The 19865-nt window shown below is 38.5% G+C and overlaps 1 protein-coding gene across 1 annotated transcript in view; it reads right to left on the bottom strand.

Moving 5' to 3' along the window:
• PMFBP1 (polyamine modulated factor 1 binding protein 1) overlaps window positions 1–19865 on the bottom strand; it is a 243370-nt gene that overhangs the window by 105478 nt on the left and 118027 nt on the right. The window contains exon 8 of the mRNA XM_014558373.2: window positions 19701–19774. The gene's annotated coding sequence lies outside the window, so the exon portion shown is untranslated. The remainder of the gene's footprint in view (window positions 1–19700; window positions 19775–19865) is intronic.

The following is a 19865-nucleotide window of genomic DNA, read 5'->3' as shown; positions in this document are numbered from 1 at the left end:
ACACCTGCCTTCACTTGCCCCTGGCTAACAAATTTTAACCTTTTCTTCAAAGCCCAGTCCAAATATTCATTTCCATAAAGCTTTATGACTCTGCCTCCCCCAACCTCAGAGAGACGTAATTTACTTTTAGATTGTGCACAGTGCCTTCTAATACTTGTTTGAATGACCGAATAAACTTTCTCATAGCAATGATCGCAACGTCTGTTTTACTGCAGTTGGTTGCAGTGTGTGAATCTGTCAGTCACCTCGCTGGATTCCAAGCTCTCTAAAGTTATGAGTCATATCTTGCTTGTGTCTCCTACAGAACCTGTACCTTGCACATAGTAAGCGCTCCTTAAATTTTGTTATACTTTACTTACAGTGAAATTTAAGTGCTTTGACATATTATTTCACTTGCTATTTATGCAAATAAACATATAGTTTTGCTCTTGATAATGGAGAGTTAATGGCACCTGTAGATTAATTTACCTGTGAGGCACAGTGGTGAGGCTGAGGCCATCTTCCCAACTTCTGGACCAGTGCTCTTTGATCCATCATACTTTATCCACATGTCAACATTTCTCACAGAACTAGAGCACGTAAAACAGTTACGTCTTTAACTACCTAGAAGGCTCTAACTGCCTGGAGAAGCAATATCTAAGTGTGATAAACCATGCATCCTTCTCCATGCACCGAATGCTGTCCAGATGGCAAATCAGTGCTGATCAGGGACAGAACACCTGTTTTTACTTACTTTTAAGATCAAACTTACCACCTTTGGCAACTCTTTCATCTCAGGACAGCAGGGAATTTAAGAAGTTGATAGCCCCTCACAAAATCCTAGAAGCTCTTACTTGGACATAATTCTCTTCACATAGCCCATAAATGATAGGTTAGTACTCACATTTCAAGAAATAAGGCTGGATTGCTGATGAACAAATCACCACATTTTGTTCCTTTATCTGAGGCCACATGTGCATGTGTGTGTACACACACACACACACACACACACAATATCAATCTTCAGGGGCTGAAGTGTCTCTAAGCTACCAGTAATAACTTTCTGAGATGGCCTGCCCAATTTCTTCCTGTCAGTGCTGTGTTCTCACTGAACAGGGTCATCCTCAGCAGGAGACTACATTTTATGCTATGGAATCCATCCTCTCTGTCAAAGTACATGTTTTTATGCTTTATTATCTAACTGGGGCTGGTCCAGGCTTTGTGAGTACTGTCTGAATATTCCTCTGGGAATTCTGTGGTTGCAAGATTATTCTGGGCTGCGGCTATCTTTTATATCTCATAGATATTATCTAGTATTTCCTGCAATGATAATTAGAGCAATTAGCATGGTCAGTGGCTTTGGACTGATTTATTCTTTTAAGCTCATATGCAGGTAGGAAATATTTAACTGCCCTGGTTCTGTCAGGATCCAAATGATGCCTAGATTTCCTCTGCTTAGTCAAGCATTTCTGGGGTTAATTTTCATTAAAATGACCCTGACACTAATGACAAGTGACTGTTTCTGCCCCCATTTGCAATTTTATAATGTCCTTTTGTTTGCTTCTCACTAAAGGATACGGAGACATTGCCGAAAGCCTTCATTTGTCCCCATTATATATCATTCTTTGTTTTAACTTCAGAATTGTTTCTTTAAATGAACCTTGTCTTTCTTTTAGAATTCAAAACATTTGAGGGCAAGGATTGTGCTTTTCATAACCAATACAGTAGGTAGTTGAAATGATAAAGCAAACAAATAAGCAAACAAATAATTCCACATCTGAACAAACAAGATTCTAGGAATTTGCAAAGAAGCATTTGGGTTTGAATCTGGCTGCAATGTATCATAAGAGACCTTTTGTGAGTTCCTTAACTCCTTGATCTACACCAGCAAAAATAGTGATAATAATGCTTATCTCAAAAGGTGTTAGTGAAGATGAGATGAGAAAAATGTTTGTGAAAGCGTGGAACAGTGCTCAGATGCTGAATGCATCTGAGCGTATTGTTATATTATCAGATAGCCAAGACCCAAAGAACCCACCCTAAGTGCCCATGAAAATGTAATGAAAGCAAGAAGAATTTAATATATATTTTTTATGCCCCCATCTGATTTCATTTGGACTAAAAAAACCTATGAAATTCAGTGTTTTTAGAAATTAAAAGACTACTTAGCTTAACTTCCTCATTTCTTAGGCAGAGAAACTGAGATCCAGAGAATTTAACTTCAAGGCTATATGACTAGTAATTAGCATAGACCAACTTCCCTTACATCCTGCACATACCGTACTTCCTACTGTTGTTCTAAAAGATGTGTTAGAGCACTAACTGATCCTTCCTCTTGAGTCTAGGAGGAGAATGAGTGATGACAGCAATTCATCTTGAATAAGATATTTAAAATATATGTATATAACTTTTTGTTATGCTTCTAATGATAAAAGGAACATATGCTCATTCTAGAAAATTTGGAGGAAAAATATAAGAATGAAGTTCTATTACTCAGTGATAAATATTTTGAAAATTTTAATATGTTTAATGAAATTGGAATGATTCTATTTTTTGTACTTGAGGTTTTTAATTTGACATTATTCTATAGATGTTTTCCCCATATAATTAAATAGTCTTGGAAAATATGATTTTAAAGGGTTGAATAACATTTCCCCATGTGGATTTATCATAACTCAGGAGGCAGAATGACATGCCCTTAAGAGTCAGACGGATTGTGATTTCAACCCCACCCATTAACGGTTGGGTGATGCAAAACTAGCTACTTACTCTTAGTTCTCACATCTATAAAATACTGATAATACTCACCTCATGTGATTTCTATCAAGGTTAAATGGTATGGAGTATACATGCACTTAGCATTGTGTCTGCACACAGGAAGCATTCAATAAATGGTAGTTATTTATTATTGCTATTATTTTATCACATTCATTATTGGGCATTTAGGTTGTTTCTAGTTGTAAGTAAATATTGAGAAAGGAATCCTTCCCATAGCTACTAGTGTAATCTACCTGAAATGTACATCTATTCTGGTTACTCTCTTGCTTAAAGATTTCCCAGAGCTCTTCATTAAAAGCCTCCAAACTTTCTTTTCAGCACTGGACGCCTCCCTGTAACTATCTTAAGTAAAACTTCCTAGGGAACTAGGGGTGGTGTTCAGAGCCTGGACCACTTTCCAGCCCCACCCCACCTTCCTGTTGACAAAGGCCCCCAAAGTTCCTCTGAGAAACACTAGGGCTACTCTGGACACACTGGAAGAATATCTGACCTACAGAGTAAAAGTGAGTCTCCAGAACATGATGTGTGACATCTCCAAACTGCCCATTCCTGAAAGACTCTGATGTAGGTTTCTTCCTACCATTTTGCTTGTGTTGTTGCTTCTCTCTGGAGTGTCCTTCCCTTCTATCTTCCCAAGTCTAATACCTCCTATCACCTCAGCCCAAATACCACTTCTTCCTGGAAGCTTTCTCTGCCCCAGGCTGGCGAGATCCTCCTCTTCCCTATTCTCATGATACCCAGTCAAGTTCTTTGTCTTTGTGGGCACCACATCCCCTGGTACTCTGGACCGTGAGCTCTTAGAGGATAGAGACTTATTGACAGATACATTCCCAGTTCTCAGCATAGTGCCTGGGACTTGTAGATGCTTATTCATTATAAATAAATTTTGGGGTGCCTTTCTGATTATTTCCTTAGGAGAGTTTTGTACAATCAGGATTACTGGGTGAAATAGGGTGAAATATGGTGAACATTTCCAGGCCTCTTGATGCACTTTTGGTAATTTTTTTCCCCCCCAAACCAGTAAGACATTCATTTGAAACACAACTCTCTCTCCTGTGTCCATTAGTATCTCCTATTTGTGTTTGGGGGTATAGCTAAAGAAGCCAATGCATGAACCACAAAAATTTTGTGGTTCAAACATTGGCTATTTTTTGGTGCCTAATTTGGTTGAGGCAGACAGAGGTATCAGCATGTGGGGTGACCATGCAGTGCAGAGTAGGGCTCTGAGTATGTTCCTGTCCAATACCCCAAGTTACCAGATGGCTGGAGATTCACAATGCTAAAGTATGGTGACTTTAGCCACTTTCCATTCATGTAATATCTCTAAGTTCATTTTCTCATCTGGACATAGGCTTATTGATATCCTTGGGGGGGGGGTCATGTGATGACTGAATTGAACCAAATGGCTTGACACATAAAATCTTCATACATACATTTGTGTGTTGTTCCTGTTAATGAGGAGCACTGGATGAGGGGGATGTGGATAATCTGGACTGCACCAGAAGACAGAGTTCTATATTTAAAAAATATTTCAACTGATCTCACTGATTAGCTTTGCTTTTCATAGAATCCCATAATGCCCGTATGTAAACTATTCGTATGCAACTAGATTATCCTGTTCCACCTCCCGAAAGATAGAGAAACCATAGTTATAAACATCTTAACTTTTAAGGGAAATTGAATAAACTGAAACAGCTCTAAGGCACTTTAAAATATTACACATCTCTATGTCCTCATTCAGTTCTTTAGTTTTATTTACTTATACATCCGTGACTTCAAAAATCCAAACCTGTAGCCCAGACTTCTCTTCTGAGTTTCAGACTCATATATCCAACAGCGTGGATGTCACGCTGGTAAACTCAATATGCTCAAAGCTGAATGTATCATCTCCTCTCTCTCCATATTTCTCCAAACTTGTTCCTCCCCCAACCTTCCTGTCTCATCACCATCTATTTAGTTGCTCCAGGCCAAAAACTGGGGAGTTATCTTCAACTTTTTCTCATTCTTACCCTCTACATCTAATTAGACACCAAATCCTATTGTCTGTGTGCCTAACTCTTCCTCATGCTCATCCTTTCTTCTCCGTCACCCCATCACTGTCCTAAATCAGCCCCTCATTATTCTTCTTGCCTGGATTATTGCAGTAATCTTACAACTGGTCTCCCTGATTTTGGTCTTGCTCTCTCCACTCCATCATTCACATCCCTGTCATGAGCAGATAATCAATCTGGATGAAAGGGAGCTGTAAACGGCAATAGATATCAATGTCTTCAAATCATGTTCTTTAAAAAATATGATGTCATAGGTTAAGACATAATCAGTTAAACATAGTTCTCCTGGAGACAGGTTGACTGCTCAGCACAAGAATCAAATGAAATATAACAATGAACAATATATCAGTTCAATTGAAATAATACTCATGGAGAACCGACATTTATTGGATTGTGCAGAGATGATGTGGGGGTTAGTAATGCTGGAAGGGCATGGTGGATTAAGACGAACTTCTCCAGCGTTGCAAGGGCCACATGGTCTTTGTGAACATGGCAGGGAAGGGATCATTTATTAAAGCCTATTATAGCTCAATAATTTCAGAAGCCAAAGTCACAACCAACAGGAACAAACTTTTCCACACTCTAAAGGATAAATACATTGTTAAAGGGACTGGCATGGGGCTTTCTCAGCTTCATGACCACAATGAATCCCCAAATACCAACTGCTTTAAATGAGGGTGTTATCAGTGCTTCGTATCTCTAACACACCTACTGCCTGCTAATTAAAGAGAGAAAACCATCTATATTTAGCATGTTCAGAGAAAATGGCAGTGAGTAGAAAATGGAATGAAGTCTGGAGATTGCAATAAAGCAAGTAAGACTAGCAAACAAGCAGAGATGAAACATAGTATTTCAATGAGTATTTACCAAGCTATCTGTGGGAAAGAACAGTTTTTTTTTTTAATATCCAAATCATCAGAGACTAATATTTTTATAAAACAAAATAAAATTAATACTAGAAAAATGAAATATAAAAGAAATACAAAATACCATGCCTGTTTTTATAACTAGATTCCCCAGACAAAAAATTACTGTCATGCTGCTATAAAATTTTCTAAATGCTCATTCTTAATTTTTGTATTTATCTCATCATGAATGGATAATGAACAGTTCACAGACTGGCATTTGTCCATGGACTACACTTTGAGTAACACTGTTTTAAAGGATTTATTCAAGATAAATGGCAACAACTTTTCTCACTAAGATATACTCTTGGGAAGACACTAATCTGTTAATTAATGTTCATATATCTTTTTTCAAATCTGAAACATTTTGGCTGTTTGGGTCTTGGAAAACTTCTATCTCTAGTTGGGTCAAGTTGACACGATTTTTATGAGAAAATACCTATCAAACCAGTGAGCTTCAAGTCAACCTCTAGAAAAACAATGCCTGTGTGGATTAAAAACTCTCATCAGAAATATATAAGCTGTGAATATAACATTTGACTGTATTATTGTTTAGTGATGGATTTTTCAGTCAATCAACCATTAAGAATGTCTCTCCATCCCACCCAGATCTCAATCAATTATCACGATGTCTGATTTGATAGTCACACTGATAGAAACACTAGTTATAGGGCAGGTTTCTTTAGCCTGTATTGAACAATAAATATCCATCAAGCATGAGCTATATGCAGGCTTTGTGCTGTCCTTATTCTAAATACAAGGGCAGCTGTCTCTCTCTGAAAAGACACGGATAGTCTGCTTACACAGCAGATGAAGATCTCAGCTTCTCAGATCTACCGTTGTTTCATTATTGTTAAAAGAGCCAAGAAATACTGATGAAAGAGGGATAGTGAAAAGAAAGGATGTGAAGAGGAGAGAAGACTTCAGGGAGATAGCCCTGAGAAACAGGTGAAAAAGAGAGGTTCCATGGAAGAGGGAGTTCAGAATGGCAAGCACATGTTGAATATGTCTTAAGCATTGGGGATACAAAGTTAATAAAATGCTGTCTTTGTTTTTATGTTCTGGTGTTAGAGGCAGACATGTATACAAATAACTACAAAATGGTGGGAGACATGCAGAGATAGGACTTTGTACAAGGTACAGATATTGTACAGAGGACAGAGTGATTAACTCTATAAGGTAGAATCATTGTAAGAAAATATAATACATCTTAATGTTCTTTAGCAGCACTATTTACAACAGCCAAGACATGGAAGCAACCTAAATGTTCATTGACAGATGACTGGATAAAGAAGATGTGGTATATATTTATAATGGAATACTACTCAGCCATATAAAAAAGAATAAAATAATGCCAATTGCAGCAACATGGATGGACCTGGGGATTGTCATACTAAGTGAAGCAAGCCAGAAAGATAAAGAAAAATACTATATGATATCACTTATATGTGGAATCTTAAAAAAAAAAAAGGACACAAATGAACTTATTTTCAAAACAGAGACAGACTTACAGACATAGGAAACAAACATAGTTTCCAATGGGAAAGGGGGTAGGGAGGGATAACTTGGGAGTTCGAAATCTGCAGATACTAACTACTACATACAAAATAGATAAACAAGGTCCTACTGTATAGCACAGGGAACTATATTCAGTACCTTATAATGTCCTATAATGAAAAAGAATATGAAAAGGAATATATATGTACATATACATATATATACATATGAATCATTATGCTGTATACCAGAAATTAATACACTGTGAATCGATTATACTTCAATAAAACAAACAAACAAAATCGCATTGCTTACATCTGGCTTTTTCAGGAAAGCAGATCATCTACCTAATTAGCTTGTGGATTTAGGTGAAGAAGATAAGAAACAGAATGTTACTAGTGTAACTTAGTTTCTATTTTTTACATTTAACAAGGTAATACAAGAATGACAGTGCTCAAGAAAGAATCTTCTAATTTGTAAGTGAAATCGAAAAGTGCAACTAATTTTCATTTGCAACCAGCAAAAGATAAAATTGAATAATGCTTTGAGAAACAAGGCTGATTTTTAAAAAGGCTCACATTCAAGGCCTAACCAAGATCATGGCCATCTTTCCTTCTACTGAAATCTCTGAATTGATTTGATAGTGTCTATTCAGTGCTTTCCGTTGGACAAAGTGATGGAGGAAAAGAAGTGATGATTGAACCATAACATGGTTAATCTTCTGGGAAGTTGTACACATTAATTCTATCCACATTTCATTGGCAAAAGAAAGTCTTATGATCAAGCTTAATATCAAAGAGACAGTCACCCATATGGATAGGTGCTGAAAGTCAAAAGAAAAATGAGCAGTATGTATAATCATTCCATAGGGAAGGACAGCCAATAATTGAGAAAAGTAATAAAATCTGCCTCAGTCTGTTCTTTTGGGGACAAATATTTACTTCCTTATTTTATATTCAAAATACTTCCACCTCTTCTTTAAAGAAGACACCCCAAAGTCTTATCCAATGACATTTCAAACTCAAAGCACTGGATCTCATATGGCTCCTCTTGATCCATTCACTAATAAACTAACAAGCCAAGGTACCTACCCCTGACATGCCCAACATATAGTGGTGATAGAGGGATAAGGTAACTATAATAAACACTCCCACTTAGAAATGGTAAAGTGGAAATCATGCAGCAGTCACTGATTCATAGCAATTCTGACATCTTTGTGGAATGACATGGTAAAGGCCCCCTTAGGGGTACGGACTGTTCTTTGGCCTGTTGTTCTGCTCCCTGGGGGAGCTTCCCAGATCATTTTTCTCCATGGCTCTGAGAGGTTCCTTTCCCCTCTATCATCCCGCTTGGCCATATCTAAAAAGGGCACTGAAAAATATGCTTTCTAGTGTGAATTGGCCTGCTTTCTATAGAAGACTGGGGGCTTCAATGTCATTTTTGTCTCAGATAATTGTATTTAAAAAATCTATGGTGATGGCTCTTTGGGAAGTGTTGCAGCCTTTATATTAAACCTTGCAATCTATGACCATTTATTTAGGTCTTTAATTTTTTTCACAATGTTTTGTTGACATTATATCTCCTTCAGAAATGTGGTTGGCTTTGTATCTATTTGATCCTATCAACTCTGTATGTCAATAAGCAATTGCTCAATTCTCTTTGACACATGCCTCCCTCATAACTTGAGCTCTGAGTTCTATGGGAGAACCAGCCATTAGTCAATCCATTGGAAACATCAGGGACCATGAGGTGACTGCTATGTTTTGAACAAATCTTAGGAAACATGGCTTATTGTATAAGTAGGACTGTCCAAAACATTGGACAACTGAGCCTATTTTCCAAAACGAGAACCATTCCCTCTAGTCTGATGGTTTTCTCTAGGGGACACGTGGCAATGTCTGGAGACATTTTAGTTATTGCAGCTGGGGGGTGTTACTGACCCCTAGTGGGTAGAGGCCAGGAATGATGCTAAACATTATAAAATGCACAAGACAGCCCCCTTCCTGCCTCTACTTCCTCCCCCAACAAAGAATTATCCAGCCCCAAATGTTAATAGTGCTGAGGTTGGGAAAACCAATTCCTGACAGGACACTGACACAGAAGTCCATTAATACTCCTGATAGCTCTCCAGAGCAAACATACACACCATGTGTCTGTGATTACCCCACCAGCCAGATATATATTCAATTTTTTTCTTCCTCAGAAGCAAACAATAAGAATAGAGAGACTATGAAAACCCACTTGTTTTGATACTTGAAGGAATCAAAATTTGCTTTTTTTATAAACACTTTTGTTGTCTATTGACTATCATCTCTCTATCCTCCATCTTACTTATTAAGATTTTCAACACAATACCTGATCTTTTGATCCTCCCTTTAGCTAACAAAGATTCTCTATCAGGCTAAAACACATTCTCAATTGATATAAATTTTATCTGTTCTTTTTAATTCTTAGTGCAGCCTTTCTTTAGGTTCTTTTAAAGGAAAAGCAGAGATACTTGGGAGGACCTGGTCTGGTTTATAATATTGTCTGGTTTATCATTATATTATCGAATGCCTCTAAGAGTGTTCCTGTTGTCATTGTGTTTGTCAAGAAAATCCATCAGGTTTCACAGTAAAAAAGGCGATACACTTGAGGATGCAAGGGTTTCAGGCTCAGGAACTCAGGACTCTCAAGCATCAAGGAGATATTTTAATAAAAATGTGTAGAACATTTCAGATAGAGATTAGTGTAATAGGAGACAGAATATAGCAAAAGAGAAATTGTAGATGCAAAAATATCTATCAGGTCATATCAGGTAGACCTTTCCTCAGAGAGCAAGGCAGGATTGTACCCTCTAAGGATCTAAATTCTAGAAGAAAAGAAGGAAACGCTGGTTCAGTCCTAGTTGCACTAATTTACAGTGTTACTAATTTACAGAGCCTAGGCAGGATTGCACTTTCTACAGTGAGAATCCATGCTTGAATGACTGAATGATTCTAATATTTCAGATGAAAATATATAGAGAGAAATAAATCAATGTGACTTTTGCAAGCAGCATTTGCTTTCTTGGCTGTTTCCAAATGTTTCTGCTTCTTTCCTCAAAGGACAATTCTGCCTTCTAATAGAATTCCTGACTAGGCAGATCGTTTTGTTAGATAGATGTTCTATTAACATTTTGCTTTTCTTCATTTCATACTATTTTCTATTTTATTCCTTTGTATCATGGTTGAAAATGTATATGATTCTTATCTTTTCCTCAGGTTTTTCTTTGTCTCATTGTGACATCTGTGCATTAATCACTGTTTAGCCAAGCTGCAGGGACCTGATTCTTTTAATGGGAAGAGAGCATGCTGCCGTGGAAAGAAAGCCAGACAGCTAGTTAGACACCCGGATGCTAGCCTGGCATCTGACATTCTCTGGCTGAGTGTCCTAGGACAAGTCATTTCACTATTGTTTTGGTAGAATTAGGGTAGTACGAAAAGATCTCCCAGGGGTTACTTCCATCTCAAATATTCTCTATATGTCTAATCTTTTTTTATATACATGAGAACAGCAGCATGGTAGCCAAATATTTTCTTTTCTCTGCTTATTTTGCAGCTGTCTGTTAAGTACTGTGTATGTGTATGTGCAATTGATAGTGGTGAAGGTAGGAGTGGAGAATGGGGAGAGAATGGACTAATTAACTTCAGTAGACAATAACAAGGTAGAATAATCTACACATGACTTTTGCTGAAGAAGATATGCAGGTATTTAAATACCTGTGTTAGAGGAAATATGTAAGCATTCATCATGGTTACAAAATAGCATTCTCAGAAATGTCATTCCCTCCCTCCCCCAGGACAGATGAAGCACCTGCAGATTCTGACTGGCCACTGAAACAGCCATGAAAACACTGATGCTTTTATAAAGCAGGACAAGGCTTTGAAGCTTCAGCTTTAAATCACCCCAGCATCTCCCAGCTGTAATGAGGACAGCATTTCCCTAGTCAAAACATCCTGCTTCTATTTATAGGCGTTCACTTATCTGAATAACAAACAGAAGTAGCAGGCTATTCTTACATCATTTTCCTTCAACTACCCTACTATTTAATACAATGCCAACAATTAAAAAAAAATCCAGAACCACAAAACGTAACAGTGGGTTTAGTTAATTACCTTAGAGAAGACATTGACCAACGTGTATTTGTATAGTCGAAGGCTTGCAAGAATATTTGATTGGCCTTTGTTTACCTGGGATTTCCAATATCTCCCTTGCCATTGCATGGGGGAAAAAAGGTTTCAGTCCTTTAAATGATTCCAGAAATATCCAGTCTCCCTTAGTTGAAGGGAGGCTGCATTCATCTGCTACGTAAACCTCCCTTAGCTGATGTTGCTTTAAATAAGGACGGCAGACAATACAGCATCCACAGAGACAGCCACAATTCACTTCTATTCTTTTTCCAATGTAAGTTTGTATTAGGTTTTTAAATGGACCACATTATATTCAGTAGTACAGAATCCATACCCCCAAATGGCTGGTGCTTAATTCCATGCCTCCAGTCTGTTTTAACTAAGACGTTTTCTCCTGTGCATACAATCTTCATTATCATAGAAGTTATTTTTAATTTATAATTAACATAGTCTCCTTCTCATTATGGATGCCTTGATCGACTTAGACCCTCCAGACATATCTTGTCTGGCACCGTGCTGGCTGTGACCTGCAGTTCTCCGAACGTGCAGTAGGTGTCTATCTTTGCCTTTCCTTCACCCTTCCTCCTCCTCTTGTTCCTGACACTGTGATATAGTGCATAATTCCAAAATGGCAGCTTTTTGAAAATTCACCTTGATTATCAGACATTAAAAGTGACTCATCCTGCAGTGACTGTCTGGCAGAAGGGATGGGATCAGACAGCAAGACAATGAGGGGACTGGGCGCATTAGCGCGCTAGATTACAGAGCCCATCAAAAATACCTTTGTTCTGTCAAAGATCCAATCATTTACTAGTTGTGTTCTGCAGAGGAGAAAGAATGAGAAGGAAAAATCCACCAAACAAACCAACAAAAAAATCCATCCAAGAATTTAAAACCTCCTCAGATCTCTTTATTCTAAAAAGGGAGGGAAGTGTCTGATCAATCATATCAAGAAGAGGAAAGATGGGGATTGTGCTTTCGAAATGGGAATCTATAGAATCCTTTCTTTCAGTAGCTATCAAATTTTCTACACTAGATATCTGTTCTTTGGGTCTTGGTAAGAGGGAAATTGACAAGTTAACAGTTTGGTTTTGCCTATGATTGTGTTCAGCTGAATTTACTGCAGAATGTTTAAAAGACAAAATATTTCATAATTAAAACACTCATTTTCATTGAAGGCAAAGCTTCTGATTTCTATCACGTCACATTATAGTGCTAACCAAGAAATATGTGAAGGGTAAGAGGGAAAATATGTGTAAGGTCTATTATTGATAAATACGTTATAAACATCTAAACTGGCTCATATAAAAGGCAGTAGGAATCTCTGAAAATACAGAGCATATGAATTCTTGCATAAAGCACGTGTGTGTGTTTGCGTGCAAGGAGGAGGAGGGAAGGGGAGAAGGAGGAGGTGAGAGAGGAGGGCATTCATGTTGAGCCCTGTGTGGGTGTATAACTGGGTAAGATGTGTGCTGAGTCGTCAGCATGACTGCAAGCCTGGCTAGCCTGTCTGATTCTCCAAGGAGACAAAGTGCTCAAATGGGAGGTTGGTGCCTGGCTTTCTTCTTCTCCTTTTTCTTTTTACCTTTTTATCATTTTTATCATTTGCCTATGAACTCAGAGAGTAGTTTATCAGTCATGGAAAATGCCCCTAAGGGGCTCAGATCAAAGGCAGGCTTTGAATTGTGTACTTAGGTGGATCTCCCTGCCAAATACCTTAATGCGATTAAAATACAAATTCCATAAACAATTATTTCCCATCTGTTTAGCAGCAGTAAATGTGATGCTATATGCCATTAATAGCGTCCTTCTTTTACAGAGATGTACCAGGTGAATTCAAATGCTCTTTTGCACACGGATGCTGCAGCACTTTGGCAGGATTTAGAAGGTCTTGTTTGCCAGCAGGACAGGAGAGTGGCTGCTGTCACCAAGCAGGGATCTCTTGATAAGAATCTGTATTTTAACTGACTGTCATTTAGCAAATAGACTTGTTAAAACAACTCATTGCATTCCACCAATTGTGCACTCTACTTTGAGGTTTGTGATTATCTCCCCTGCTTCCATATTTATTTCTACTGTCAGGTACAGAAAACATATCTATCTTTTTGCCCCTTTTAATTACCCCGAATGACTTCATTCCTTTATTAATGGGGGAAGGCAGGTTCAGCAGGACTGCCTGGTCAGAGGGGCTCAGGAAGAGTTACACATTCAGAGACCCCTTTGTGTTTGTTTGGATTCAAAACACATACTCTGAGTAGGGAGAAAGAGAAACCTATAAGCTTTAAAAATCTCAACCTAAACCTGACCAAGAGATTAAAGGGGAGGGCAAGAGGGGAGGACGCAGACTGATTTCCACACACCAGCACTTGTAACAGGATTCATGAAAGAGAGACCTGCGAGAGAGTTTTCATCAGTGGAATTTTAATGAGCCCTAAAGGTTAGCCTTCGACTTCGTTAACAAACAGCTCTAGAGATAATTTCCAATTTTCAGTGTTTATAGAATAGTGGTTCCTTGGTCATAATCAAATTCTGAGACTGTTGAGAGCCTATTCTGCATATCCAGCTGATGCTGAAACACAAACCATCAGAAATTATTAAATGTGCACTCAGAATCAAATGTGGAAGAAGTAAAAAGAGGAAGAAATTTTGCAAATTAAAATGATCACATTAACCTCCTCTGATGAAATCAGTTCAGTCAAACAAAAAATACTTATTTAAGAAATCTGCACAGATATCTCAGCGATTAAAAGGGGAATGATTATTTTAATACTTAAGTGGACAGAGACAAGGAAAAAAAAATAATAAACAAAAGAGGAAAGCTTCATTCTCAGACGTGAGAGCCCAAAGTCTCTGCTACATATAAGTGGGTTTCAAAAGTGTAAGAAAGAAAACAGAAGCAAAATTTACCAAAATTGACACTAGAGGATAGATCAGTTTGCTAGAAATATGTCCCCTCCCACCTCCCCTTCTGCCTCCCCTTTCTTCCCTCTCCCTGCTCCCCTCTGTTTTTACTGAGCCCTTGCAGTACAGCCATAATTGTGGCAGAAGGCGAAAACGTATGAGTAGGATTCCAGCCACACAGAACAAGAGCAAAGGTTAGTTAAAACAAAGGACCAAACTCAAAGATTTGTCTTTTCTGAAAACTGACTGTAGCATTGGATGCAAAGTGGACCACTTGTTCTGCAAGGATGATCAATCTCCTAACAGCTCTAGGACCAACAGCAGGGGCTTGAGCTGTAAATGCTGGGAGGAATATTCTGACATTAGTTTTACATCTTCCAATGAAACAAATCCCCTTTTGCTCTCCAGGCTTGCCAGTTTCCTTCTTGATTTGCAGAGCAATGGAAGGAGTTAAAAAACAAAAACAGAAATGACGAGTGGCTGAGTTTCTGTGACTCCAAGGGAGGGGAGGTTGAAGATCAAGGGGCCCCCCTGGGTGATGCTCTGGTTAGTTTTTGCTACATAAAGAGGCACCAAGGACACAGGCTTAGGGGCTGGTAGACCTGGGTTCCAATTTGGGGTTTGCATCTTACTTTTACTCCCCATGTAACCTTGATGAGGTCAGTCAAAACCTCTGAGTTACAGTTTTTCCCTCGGACGAAAGGGATTGGTAAATTCAGATAATTTTAGAACTGGGAAGGACCTCATGGATTGTTTAGTCATTTCCCCATATTTTATAGGCAGAAAACTAAATAACAATAACAGCAGTAATAGTAATAGTTAATATTTTCAAGTATTTAGGATATGCCAGGCCCTATTCTAAACACTTTACAAGTATTATTCTATTTCACAGTAAATTCATTTGGTAGGTGGTAGTTATTCCCATTTTACAGATAGGGAAACTGAGGTCAGTGAGGTTCATTATCCAAGGTGATACAGCTGGTAAACGGTGGAGCTGAGTTTGAAACCCAGACAGCCTAGTCCCAGAGGTATACCTTAATAAGCCATGAATTCTCCATTTACTTTTTTTTGTATAGGGAGTACACTCATTTCAGAAAAGGGGTACACTACCTGAATTAGTGCTGCATGAGGTCCTGAAAGTGTAGACCTTACAAAGAGGTGTTTCTGATATTATGGCAATGGCTGACAATGTCCAATCTGTCCCCCCAGGCTCCCTGGGATCACAAGGTCCCTGCAGCCAGACTTTGTGCAGTCTTCCCAAGATGCCCTGCTCTATACGGTGCCCTTCTCAAAGTCAGACTGTCACTGGTCTGTAACTGCCTGATGATCCTTACTCTCTCTCTCTCTATTTCCTTGACATTCACTTGAGCTGCTGTTACACTTGTGTTTGAACACCCAACATGATACTTTTAATTTCTTTGCTCCAGCATGAGCACTTGCACACCTTTTATTAGCCATATGGATCAAAACTGCTTCTCAGAGCAAAAATAATTGCAGAAAGAGGGATCATGGCAGAAGAAACATCAGCATTGCAAAAGACACTCAACTCTGGCAGTATGGGAGCCCGCTCACTGGGTGAGACTTTGCAGAATGGTACATTGATGCTCATTGGTTGAGAGAGGAGGCTATAGTTTGTCATTAGCTTTCATTGGCTAATAGTACCCAGTGCCTAGGAAAAATATATAACACTATATGTAATGAACTGTTTATAAAAGGATGATAGCATTAATATCAAATTATTGCTGCATGGAGAATTATTAAATAGACAATATGTATCCTAAGCTCAAAGAAGCTTGCTGACTTGTCCAGACACCGGGACAAAGCTGTCTAGGAAAACTCTTCTGTTTTCCTTTACTCATACTTAACAACACTTTTTGAATCCTTCTGACACCAGACATGTGGGTTTTCCACACCAAAAATTCTCTAACACCAGCTAGGTGTCCTACAATTCAGTTCAATTCTGTTACTAAGGTAATTAGCACAGGTACCACAGGTTAAGGACTCACTCCTCAGAGACTGCTCCCCATTTCCGATGCCAATTGCAAGTTGAGGGTCCCCAGGTTACTCACAACTTCTGCCTGACTTGGCTACAAATTGGAGGTTTCCATGACCCCTTCCTCGGGTCCAATTATTTGCTAGAACAGCTCACAGAACTCAGGGAAATACTTTCTTACATTTACTGGTTTATCATATAATAAAGGATGTGATAAAGGAACAGATGAATACCCAGATGAAGAGGTACATAGGGTGAGGTCTGGAAACGTCCCAAGAACAAGAACTTCTGTTTCCACGGAGTTGGAATGCGCCATCCTCCCAGCACATAGATGTGTCCATTGACATGGAAGCTCTTTGAACAGCACACTTCTGGGAATTTTACAGAAGCTTCATCATATAACACATGACCAATTATTAAACTCAATTTCTGGCCCCTCTCCCCCTCCTGGAGAATAGGGGCTGGAGCTGAAAGTTCCAACTTCTAATTATGGCTTGATCTTTCTGGTGACCAACCCCCATCCTGAAGCTACTCAAGAGCCCATCAAGAGTCACCTCATCAGAAAAAAAGATACTCCTGTCACCCAGCAAGTTCCAAGGGATTTAGAAGCTCTGTGCCAGGAACTCAGGGCAGATTATCTATCTATCTATCTATCTATCTATCTATCTATCTATCTATCTATCTATCTATTCCATTATTCACAAAGGCACATATTATCCTTTTTGATCTGGCCTCACCTGCCACCTATTCCACATCTTGAAGTCCTCACAAGTGCTGTCCCTTTTGCTTGAGGCAATCACTCCACCAATCCCCTCTCATCACTCCCTCTTTTCCAGTTGCAAACATCTGTTCATCTTTCAAGATCTGGCCCCCAAATTACTTCCTCTGTAAGGCTTCCTTACTTCTTAGCACTTTCTGTACTACACATGGTTAGAACACTCACTGCACAGGATTATAATGAATTGGTTCTTCTTCTTTTTCCCCTTTTTAAGCAGGGAGCTCCTTGAGGACAGAGACTATGTTTCAATTATCTTTGTATCTTCAGTGCCCAGCACAGGGCCTGGATCATCTTGTCTACTCATTGAGTATAGAAGGAAGGAAGAAAGACAGGCAGGGAAGTTATGTTCTCCTGAAACTATCAAGCATTACAGAAATACAAAGATTTACTAACCAGAGAAAGATGTCCACTGTCTGGTGCAAGAATAAGCTTACTGTTTTCACGGCACAATGCTTAGGCAAAAAATGGAAGCTAATGACGATGCTAGCAGGAAGCAGACTTCTTACTCCTCATTTACCTGCCTGATGAAGAGGTAGGTACACAATTTCCCCAAGACAGAAACAGTGCCCTTACTGATGTTATTCACTACCAGTAATTCGGTTAACTGAATAAGCACAAAACCTAAATAATACAAAGAATTAAGGAACTGTTTAGTCCACGGTACTAAAATATTTTATCAGGTGGCATGTCATTAAGTGCACTTAAACACAATCACGTAGCATTTTGTTTGGTCATCCTCCTCTGGGGGTGTTAGAAAAACCAGGAGAGAAAAGAAGCCTCCTCAGGGATTTTTCCCTTACAGTACAATTTTTACAAAAAGCTGAGTGTACAACTTGCAAAATAATAAGCTCTGGTGATAACATAAGCTTCTGCTGCAATTATCACAAAGAGCAAGTCTGCTGCTCGAGCTTCTAACTTATCCTTGTGACTATAGAACAATCCAAAATGTCACATTCAAGTTGAAGTGACTGCAGCCAATTAGGTAATTTCCACCAAATTGGGTCCATTAATACTTGGGCATTATCTTGAGGGAGAAATAGGACTCTGTGACAAGGTGCAATGTGGCTTGTGAAATATTAGTTTTGGACAGTCACAAATCAAGATCCAAGGGTATGTTAAATTATTCAGCATTCTTGACCTCATTATTAAGTGACTTCATATGGGTTTTTGCTCATATTCATATAATATTAGGCTCCAAGGAACTTGATTTTGTTTCCTTCCCCCAGCCATTTACCTGCCTATTCCATCTATTTTTTTTTTTTTTGGCTTCTCCACTCTTTATGTAACAATGGCTTAGTGTATATCTCTTTTTAAAATCCTGTTTAATTTTATAATTTAAGGGGTAATGGCTATGGTTTTGTTTGAGGAACACACAACAAGAACACTCTTTAGTACAATGACACAGACAAGAAATATGAACATTGGTAAGAAATTTGATTTCCATGTCTTTCTTTGCTAGCACATACCTCAGGTAATACAAAAATCTTCCAACTTAATATCTGCTTTGATCCACCAAACAGAAAGCTGTGATTTGTAACATACGGCTTTATAAATGAGTCAGAACTTGAATGCCAAGTCTGCTTCTGTACGTGTTCTGAAATGCTGGCAACAATATTATTTTCCAAAATAATGGGAGAAAGCCGCAAAAACACTCAAAGAAGATTATGTACCAAAGATGTTTGTTGATTCCATTTTGTTCCAAAAACATTTGAAACAATGGTTATTTGATGCTGACAGAATTTCTACAACCCGTAAATGTGTTGAATATTTAAAACTTTAAACTGGTGATCCTGTAGGTTGCAAAGAACATTAACCAATCACACACTTTTCCTAAGAACATTAGTAGTAGATAATTTACAAGCTGAAATACAACATGGGGGCAAAGCAACGAAATGACCCTGGAATGAGAACGTCACCAGATAATGTGATTGAATTTGTATCCATCTATTTGCCCCCCAACCCTGGCCCCCAAGAGTTCTTGCACTGGTGTTCTTTGTGGGATTAATCAAATAAATTAGGTAATGTCAAGCTGTTCATGGTTCAGTTTCTTCTTTTAGATATGTGTGTTTTGTAGTGTTGCTTACAATTCAAATCATAAGAAATACTTTGAAGGCAGAGACATAGAACTCCATTTCATCATACCCCAACCAGATGGGACCAATGCAGGTGTAATCACTTAAAAGTGTTCTTCTCTATAAATCAAATTCTGATTCATTCCAGAGTGGAGCTGTCAGCCCTTAGGCACCCACTAAAGTTGAGAATTCTTAGCAAACTAAACACAGGCATTAAAATAATGTTTGAATTAGTTTTAATCACAGTGGCGTAGATTTTCATGCTTCCCAGGACTCTACTGTATCTCTTCCATGTGTGAGATGCTTGGGAGGGCTGCACATTGGCAAGACTCACTGGAGTGCAGAGCAGGAAGGAGAATTTAGGTCAATTACCGTTTGAAGTGTGATCCCTTTAAACAGCTACTCAAGGTAGTACCTTGCTAACTGTGCTGTATATAGTAAAAGTGACCTGTGCTGTTTCTTTAAATACTGCTTTTCGGTCATAAGCAATCAAAGTGTTAAATTTGTGTAAGAAAAAAAAAAAGAAGAAGATCAAGAGACATTTCGTCCATGTTCTTTCTGGAATCTATTAGGAAGGATTAGGTATGCAGTTTACCTTTGTGAAAGCCTGGGCTTGAAAGTCTGTGCCTCCATTTCGGTCTCTCCTAGTTCAGTCTTTGTTTTCTTTATCTGTAAATTGAGGAGACAAGAAGTTTAGATGTCACCCCAGGACTTTCAGTAACTATATTAAGAAATTAAAAAATTATGAAGCATGTGAATG

This window comes from Camelus ferus, chromosome 9, assembly GCF_009834535.1.
Source record: "Camelus ferus isolate YT-003-E chromosome 9, BCGSAC_Cfer_1.0, whole genome shotgun sequence".
NCBI lineage: Eukaryota > Metazoa > Chordata > Mammalia > Artiodactyla > Camelidae > Camelus > Camelus ferus.
This window is presented reverse-complemented; position numbering and strand designations above follow the sequence as displayed.